Here is a 10,002-nt window from a genome sequence, read left to right on the forward strand (position 1 = left end):
TCAAACATCAACAGCAACCCATCATTAGTTTCTAACGTAAAATTGTTTCCTCTGCTTTTATGCATGCGACTCTGATCGATATTATGAATATCTCAGAGAAGATAATTTGAAATCCCGAACAGTATCAACACCGCAGTTCTATAGTAGAAAAGATCCGCTTTTTAACTGTTGGCTCCTTCCCAAAAGCGCGAAAATAGATAGAGATTTAGGGATGAGTAGCTAGACCTTCGAGGTAGTGGTCAAAATCGGAAATCATTGGAGTGGAAATTTCAATTCGAAAAAACTCATATATATTTTCTTGGCTGGAAATTGAACAAGTTAGAGTGAGTTGTAACATGTTGTCTTCTCCCGAGGAAAACATACCAGACTATGGAAGGAAAAGTGGATATTTGTATTCTGACCACCTATTTCAAATTTTAATGCCCCGTCCCTGAACAGCAATCGTTTGACACCAATCTCCACGTATAAAGGCCAATCCAACACAATTTAATATAATAGGGTTTAGCCCGATGAGGAGCACGCATGAAGGGATTAAATGATGTCCTACAGATAAAATACACCAGAATAGTATGAAGTACCAATGCACAGGTGTTAAAGCGCTCTTGATGCGCAATTCAACAATTCTTCTTGTAGTGATTGAAAATTCACATTTATCAACTTAGAGTGACATGTCTTTTACTCTTTATACTAATTTATGGATAACATTTCCTCTGAATCATGTTGTATGGGAAAGAAAATAAAAGCACGATGACCAAAAAGGGCGGGAAGTAATACAATCCCAAAGCAAACGTGCATTTATTCTTCTCTACTCATATACTATTACATAAACTTGCATCGGAATAAGTCAACGCGAGCAAAATTTATGCAAACTTTTAGCTGTTTAATATGGCGGCAACTTTGTATTCGACGGACACGATGAGTTGCTCCATTCAGCCACTGCCGAACGATCACAAAGACGGAAGTGACACTGTAGCGTAGCGCGCGAGCTGATAGTGACGTCACTTATCGATATCATCCACCCACGTAGATTTGACTGGTCGTTCTTTCACCGTCAGATCTGAAGAAAGATAACAAATAACAGACACATGGTTAACGTCCATCTTCTTCAAATGTTTGCTCAATGCATTTATAAACTAAACTGTGTCTTCGGTAATAGACTTTTAGTCCCCGAGCGCCCGATGTGGTTTTATTGACCTAAATAACACAGTGGAGGGCGATACCATCTGCCTGTGAAATCAAAGTCTAAGAAGGACACACCATTCACAAGACCTGAGTTGTTCCTGGAATAAGTCAACATAAACTTTCGAAAATATTTAAGGATAGAAACGAAGACAGTGAAAATGGTTAACGTGATCTAAACTGACAGGGAGTAAGGAAAGTAATGCCATTTATTTGTAAGGACGATACTAAATTTAGAGGGTCCTCAAATTTCCATCCAGATTACGATCGGATGCGTGTATTCCTACTCTGAGATAAATGGTTTAATCCGATTCTAAAGTAATACTATAGAGGTACATGGTAAAACTAAGTTGATGTATTCCACATTAATTTAATGTCGGGTAGATCAGGTAAAGTTCCTTTCGACCAACACTGGCATAAATATTTAAAAAACGTAATATACGTGATATCAGGGAGTGATACACTGATGAGACCAGACCAATGTCAGGTTCACGGATAGCATAACCATTGAAGGACGGTGCTTTCACTGAGCTCATTCATACATGAATCGGTTCAAGGATCATAACCGTGCCTTAATTCTTGATTTCTTCTCATTACTTTCAAACTTAAATAAGTTCATGTAAATTGACTCTCTGTATTCAAGTACTATCAAATTTGGACGGAAATTGCATGTGCATTTTTAATAAGACGGATCATAAACGGGTGTCCCACTCAAATATAGTCACTATACAAATGTGATAAACCGTATGTATGTGATGCCTATACGCATTGGGAGCACGATTTATACTAATGGCACCCTTTCTAGTTGTGTTCTCTTTCAGTCCCTACTAGGTTTTGAAAATGGCGGAAAACTTAAACGGATACCGTCGTCGAAATTGGGCCCAAAGGTCGTATGGGACCCATATGACCAATGTAAACACTGTATCCAAGGTATGATGGTGATTTATGAAAGTTAAAACATGTCTTTCATTATCTACATCGTATAATTTAAATGTTGCAGCTAAGATGATGAAGTGCGTCTAGATATATATCGCGCTCGAAATACATTGTTTATAAACAAGAAACTCGCACAGGCGCAGTTCCGACGACGGTTTCCCTTTAACTGAAGTGAAAGGTCTTTAAGTTACCCTTCTATTCTGTCACAAATGAATGTTATTATCACATGCACAAGCCAAGTTTGTCGTCTCCGAACAAAAAATACGGGATTTATTCTCTGGTCGTTCTACGTCACGACAACCCGCGTCTATGTCATCAATTTTGGTGCGTCGGACCTTTTTTTTGTCGATCTTCGGTGTGCTCGTAAATATGTAAACAAACAACATGGCGGCCGATGTTTCTCCCACGGTCAAAAGTCATGTAATGAATCGATATTTTCACAGACTACGACATTAATAATCCGAACAATGTAAACACAAGAGTGTACCGCCTGTATATTCCGAAGGAATTACGTGGATAATTTGCGGAAACAACGAACTCGAAGCTGGTCGCGTATACCGTGGGTTCCGTACGCATTGCAAACAGGGTCAGGCGCGACGTTTAGGCCTACAGTGTTCGCGCCGTGGAGATTCAGTCGATATTTGTTCCCGAAAAATAGCGTATCTTCGTCTGTGATAAATTTCTAGGACTATGCTATCTTTGAAATAGAGTATAACTTTGCGGAAGGTAGCCTACGTGTATACCGAGAGCTGTCATTTGCTCCACACACGAACGAACGTGAGCGCTAACGCACACGACGGACGACTGGAAATGATTGACAACTTGTGCACCGCGTACTGATATTATTCCTAAAGTAGTTCAAAAGTTTAAACGCGGAATCGTCATGGAAAACTTATTTATTTTGCAAAAAAATAACGAATTCTTGGCTTGTGCATGTGATAAGTATATTATTCCCTAATATTTTTCTTCGTTCAGCTCGGAAAATACTCGTGACGTAATGACCGTGTCACCACTCGTCTTCGACTCGTGGTGACACGGTCATTACGTCACTCGTATTTTCCTTCGCTGAACGAAGAAAAATATTAGGGAATATATCTAATGTAATGCATGCAGTGCAAAGCTATTTTTAATGAGTAAATTCAAAGAATGAATGGGAAAATTTTAATGTCAAGATATTTTGGCGTCAACCGAGGTACACAGATACACCTCATTTAATGTGCCACGGGGACAGATATTTGGACTTTCAAATCTTTACAATACTTTTTCCGGTCTACCGCTGGGAGGGGGTTACATTAAAACTCTTGGAGTATGTAAAGTTTTAACCGTCGTAGTTTTGTGACAAACGAACATTTGAACCCAATAGAATTAATACAGGATGGTGGCCATTTTGAGTTTGAAATATCGGTAAATATTAGTTAATTTTTTTCTCTATTACCGAAATTTGCATGGTGACCCCGTGATTAGCATTCTTGATTTGCTAAGACTATGGTTGAATGTTTCAGTAAAGAAAGTTTGAGCAAAATTTTAAGTCTTTCTGTCGAGCAGCATACATCCTTAACATTTTGAAGTGAGATGTGACTTGACTGGCAATCTGAATGGAACATGCGGGTCTTTTCAATCAGTCTACAAACATCACGTGACTAAGACAGAACGGTCACTCACCTAAATATTGAGTAAAACAACAGAAAATGTCTTCGGTGATTTCGCTGAGGAAAATTCCGAGACCTGCTCTTTGGAAAACCCTAAAAAATTATAATAAATCCTTCATAATTGCACCACTGGCCTAAATTTGATGTTGTAATAGCTTTATTTACCATTACGGTAACTGAAACGCGACTCGAAAAGTCAATATTTAAAGCTGAGAACAGCTATAAAATCATTAGACTTGACTCATTCCGCGCTGAGAAGAATGCAAACACTACATTATGAAAATGAATAAGGCTTTTAAAGATTTAATGTGGTCGCAGAGCGTGGAAAACTACTTTATCTGATTTTAAAACCAATCTACCTTAGATTAGCGTAGACATTGCGTTGCTGTGCAGCTCGCAGAGGCAGTAGAGTAATGCAAGAGACAGACAGACAAGGAGACAAACAGACAGACACACAGACAGACATCAGGTTGCTTGGAATTTACATTTTGAACAACTTTAAAAAAATTCCCTGAAAGGAAAAACCTAATCGTACGGCAACAATCCCATCTCTTGATTTTACATTAAGAACATCACGTATATATTATCAGTTTAGATATAACGACTCTGATGTTTGATTTCAAGTCGCTGTTTTCGACATATTCTAATTTTCAAGAAATGATGAAATCCATGATTACGATCAGATATGAACTATAAATAACATTGGAAACGCGATAAGATCAGTCAATTACAGCCAGCTCGTACTTTGCACCGGGATTTACGGTTTGTTAAAGCTGTATACAGTATTTGTTATGTATTTCCGTTATTTTTGTAGTTGGTTCATTCATTCATTCCGGTTTTTTGATTGCTTTACTCTCAAAATAAACTCGCAAATGTCTTTTTTTCTCCTTGTCAGTGTTCACAAAACCTGTATATTTTTTTCTTAAGACAAAACCTTTATATGTAAATCGTCAAATCTTATTGTTGATGAGTGATTTTGAGTCAAGACTAGAATTTGTTTGTCAACAATAACATCGCATACTGTACATAAAACGTTAAATTAACAAAAACCTAATATTTAAAAATATATATAAATGTTTGAGAGAAACTGTTGTTTACATTACATTAAAACTAGTAGTGAACATATTTCCAAAAGCCATAGCCGTTGTTCATTTTAATACAACCGTTGGCCATTACAATTATAGCGGTATACCAGAAATCCTTCCATCACTCCCCTATTTTGCGTTGTCTTCACCGAACGTATGTTGTGTCATGCTGTCTGTGGTTGTGTCAAACCAATCCGATACGTTTCATAATGCCATGTAGATTAACTTTCAAATAATAAAAAATGGCCATAATAATGAACGGAAAGACAACGAGGTTGTTCAAATATCTGTTGTTTACCGTGAGCTAATATGTGTTATCTACAGTTCACAAAGCACCTGATGCAAACGCCCTTAGCTGTGAATATTATATACATAAAAGAGGGCTGTCTTTATCTGTACCGTCTACTATAGACGTTTTGATATAAATATTGTTAGTTTCAAGATTTTGTAGTTTGACCGCAATAAAAGGAACATTGATTGAAAGTATAAATTCATCTGACATAGATAGAGGTTGTACATGGACAGCCCTACACAGTAAATTTACTTCATGATGATAAGAAATGCGATATGATTACTTTGAGAATTGGAAAACATGAATGAAAACGTAGATTGTTGAGTGTGGTGCGGCCAGGTGTCGTCGCCAGCGTCAACTGAAAATATATATTCCCCGTCGACCTCAATTTAGTTCCTAAACACGCAACGTGGCTCTGCTTTATTAACTTCTGAGTGATAACCTCTTCCTTGTCAATTTTCCGCTAATCGTCGTCTGTTTCAGATAATCCAAAAATCCAATTAGTTTTTCAATGTCGTTTTTTTTTTCACCCTCACTGCGCGAACGTATGCAAATCATCCATTGCGTCACGCATACATTAGTGACGTCAATCGTCATTGGGGTTAGGCCCCTTTTGATTCGCAATATTGAAATGACTTGTGTTGTAGTTAATTTCTTTTTCATGTTTCATTCGGAAGTGAATTTTCCCCATCACAATGGAGTATGTTTAGACATGATTGCGTAGGCACAAGTTTCAGAAAAAGGGGCAAAAGACTTTTTTGTTTGACTGAAAACGTCTGTCCCGAGGGCCTGATTAATCAATTAATCTAGAATTTTCACAAAATAAGAAAGAAGTATTTCTGAGAATTTTTTCTTTAAAAACAGAATATTTCATACAGATAGATGCACCTAATTTCTATGTTACTAGGGCATTGCTGTGTGTGTGTGAGAGAGAGAGAGAGAGAGAGAGAGAGAGAGAGAGAGAGAGAGAGAGAGAGAGAGAGAGAGAGAGAGAGAGAGAGAGAGAGAGAGAGAGAGCCGGAGAGAGAGCCGGAGAGAGAGAGAGAGAGGCCGACAGGCAGAGGTAAGAGAGCATGTTGAATGCGTCACAAAGAGGCATATTCCTGATGAAATGAGAAAGTAAACTGTTTCTATAGATTTCAAATTCAATGGGAAAATGGGAAAACAAGGTGTGAATAGAATAAATAAACACTCTGAAAAATAGATGTACCACGGCAAGAAATACGTCGATCGTTTTTAGTTTCCATGGAGTACCGCAAATTGTAAAAACAAAATTTTCTTCATATTAATCAAGGCGGCAACCTTGTGACTATAACACATCATATAACATTGTTAAAGAAGATGTAAACAATACAATTTGTCTCTGACGACTGCATTAAAAGTGCAAGTGTCACATAGGGAGTGAAAATCTAAAATCTTTACATTGTTTTCATATCGATATTAATGCAAGACTGTCAAAAACGTGTTTGTTGAAATTGCTTCTAATGCAAGTTGCTTCATCTTTGAGCGACGTCATCAGTGTCTGCTTGTCAGTAGTCTAATGGTTCTTGCTATTAGTTGTCTGTCACGTCTGTCGTCGGTTTTTTGACGACATTGTTATGTTTTCCATTTTCAAAGTATCAACTGCCAAATATTGAAATCGAGATCCATTGTCAGCGTTCTTTCTAGCTTCAGAGGTTTTCTTGTCCTCATTTCAGCTCGGTGCGTTTAGTTACTAGTCTGAAAGGGTATCTTTTCTTCAAAACTGTGTAGTATATAAAAGATGTTACCAGTACAGTCAGTGTTGTATTGAGCGTAATTTCAATATATACAAGAGACTGTGCGCACTATTTGAACAATTCAGCTTGCTTACGCAATATTAAACATTAAAATCTCAATGCGACTAACACTGTGAGATTTTCCGTGAATTAAATGTGATTTATCCACTTCAACTGGCAGTTTTTTGCTTTTGATTGATTTCCATACCTTTTCCAGATCGCCAAAATGTTTACTGCCCTAGTTTATTTTGTAGTCGACCTATAGGGGAACATTGACAGACGAATGACAAACAGACACACATAGTACGCGCCTAGAAATTGAAAGCCTTAAACTTTTGCTCAGAATTTCCGTAAGGGAATTTTAAACCACCTCCTGTTGAAATTAAGAATAAAAATCAGTGTACAAAATTTGGAACTAGAGAAACAAATTAAATTATCCAACATTTACTGACACTTGAAGTTCAAAATGGCCGCCACTCCTGTTAACTCTTTGTGGAAAAATAAAATTTCGGATTTTCACTCAGAGGCGCATTGTGCGCATTCTACGTATGTACTTTATATGCAAGTCTACAAATTCAAAAGTGTTCGTTTTCAGCACAAAATAGAATAGACGAAAGTCACGAATTAGAAGCTACGGGTACAGACAGGTTCAGGGAACAATTAAGATATTAGGCCTACTTTCGATAATATTTTATTTTGTATTTTTGTTCCACAAACAAAAACAGAGAAAATATTCTCCAAAAGTTACAGCTACTGGCTCTGTAATAGAGAAGGGTGATCTATTATCAGGTTAACATCGCAGGGCGCAGACGACAATTTGTGTCAAAAAGAATGAGTCACAGGGATTGACGGTGACAACTACGGTATCAGACGACAATTCTGCTGGTCACATGAGTGCGTTTCCAATGAGAGATAAGCGGCACCGCATGTACACCTTTAATGAGAATACGCCTTTGGGGCAGGTATTCAGACTCTCAAAAGTTTACAATTCTTTTCTGGTCTACCATTTGTGGGGGTTCATTTTAAAACTCTTGGACTGAGAAAAATTATTACTGTCTGAGTTTTTCAATACTTTGATTTTCCCCATTGAGTTAACACGGGGATGGCGGCCATTTTGAATTTTGAATGTCGGTCAATATCAGGTAATTTGTTTCTCTAGTGCCAATATTTGCACAGTGACCCCTGATTTTATTATTGGTTTGGTAAAAGAAATTATTTAAAGTTTCATTTAGCAGAGTTTAAGCAAAAATTCAAGTCTTTTTCACTTTCGAGGCGCATACCATAAAGGTAAGGAATGCGCTCCGGAGACAGATATTCGGCCTCTCGTACTTTTACAATTTTATTTTGTGTGCGCATTTTAAAGCTCTTGGAGAAGGACAAAATTTCACTGTCCTAGTTTATAAAAATCAAAAAAGAGAAAGTTTCATCGAGGAAAGTTTAAATTTGAGCAAAAGTTTCATAATTTCACTTTCGAGCTCCGTAAGCTTGCTACCCTAAACGACAGTGTGCAAAGTAACGTCCAGAGGAAAAAAATAACACTTTGTCTTATCGTTTATCCTCTAAACCAGCCAGTTTCTGTCAGTTTTCTGTGAATTTCATGAAACTGTGTGCTTCTGTACCGATATTTGCGAAGACAATGTCACTCTCTCTCTCTCTCTCTCTCTCTCTCTCTCTCTCTCTCTCTCTCTCTCTCTCTCTCTCTCTCTCTCCGAGTCTCTCTCTCTCTCTCTCTCTCTCTCTCTCATTAATTTCGTTGCTTAACTGAATTTCATTTCGGTCACGGTTAAATAACACATTAAAGACAATACTTTCTTTTATCGTGATGATATAACACAGGATAACACTTTATATAACAGGATATGTAAGTTATTACCTTTTTTCGTTTGAACTCTGGGGTCAATTTTCATTTATGTAAAAATTGACAACAATTTGCTGTAACGTACACGTCCTGGCTAACTATTTGGACCAGGAATGTGGTATTTGTACTCATACATAAGCTGCCTTTGGTTCGTTTTAAAAAAGACACAATAAACCTCGATCTGTCGACTGTCTTCTTGAACACTTCGATTTTTTCATGCTTAACTGGCGATTTATGCTTGACAAATACATATAGCAATTTAACCGTTCTGGATCACTGGAGCAAAAATTAAAAATTGTACCGTTAACCTTCAAGTTGACGTATTCGACGTTGACTTTTTTATCATATGTTTAATAAATAAAACGGACGAAAATACAGACGACAAAATGAATTCCGTCTATGGCTGTGTAATAAGCAAAATACCAAACTAGCAAACAGAATGGGCAAGTTGTTGGAAATCACAGTTTGCTAAACACTGTCACTATCTTGGTAAGACCTTTGATGTTAAGCCAACATTATTTTAAGGATACATCTTTACTTTTTCCGTTTATTTATTACTTGTACGAATTGCACCTTAAGATAGGAACGATAAGGCCAAACCAAAAATAAAATCGTGCTAATCCGATAACCCGACCTACCCTATTTTTTACTGCCGACCCTAAACTTTTTAGAGCTACGTAAACATAGAAGTGAAAAAAAGAAGAAGAAAACAACCGTAAAATCACGTGTTCGTTACTTGGCATTTGATTTTTGCTTGAACGAGGACGTCTTTGTGTTGTTTTATTTTCCTTTTATATGTAAGATACATTTTAAGAAATGTGGCCAGTGTTAGAATCCCTGAAAAATGCATATTTAAAATAAAAATATTTTGGGAAAAAAATTCCTGCCGACCTACCTACCCTATTTTTGAAACCACGTTATCAGCACAATTTTTTTTTTTTTTTTGACCTAAGGGGAATGCGATTCACTTTCTTTTGGCGCCATTTTTAAGAGCTTGATAAACGTTTTCCAACTGAACAAAATATTCCAGACGATTGCAAGTAAGACAAACTCCACAAAACAAAGCAGACAAAATACAAAATAAATACAAACAAAACCAAACCAATAATTTGCGCCACAGAGTTTAACGATAAAAAATCAAGTTATTTTTGTAGTTCCACCAAAACTGTTAAAACACGCTTTAGAACGGTGTAAGTCATTCAATGTGCACGTCTCATGAATTTAATTTTTCATGATAGAAATTATA

General features: G+C 36.9%; 1 protein-coding gene across 1 annotated transcript in view; it reads left to right on the forward strand.

Annotated features, from left to right (window-relative positions):
* The window catches only part of LOC139123539 (tripartite motif-containing protein 2-like), a 160,667-nt gene that overhangs the window by 20,854 nt on the left and 129,811 nt on the right, over positions 1-10,002 (forward strand). The gene's annotated exons all lie outside the window — the stretch shown is intronic.

This window comes from Ptychodera flava (genome assembly GCF_041260155.1).
Source record: "Ptychodera flava strain L36383 chromosome 23 unlocalized genomic scaffold, AS_Pfla_20210202 Scaffold_23__1_contigs__length_28996876_pilon, whole genome shotgun sequence".
NCBI classification, from domain to species: Eukaryota; Metazoa; Hemichordata; class Enteropneusta; family Ptychoderidae; genus Ptychodera; species Ptychodera flava.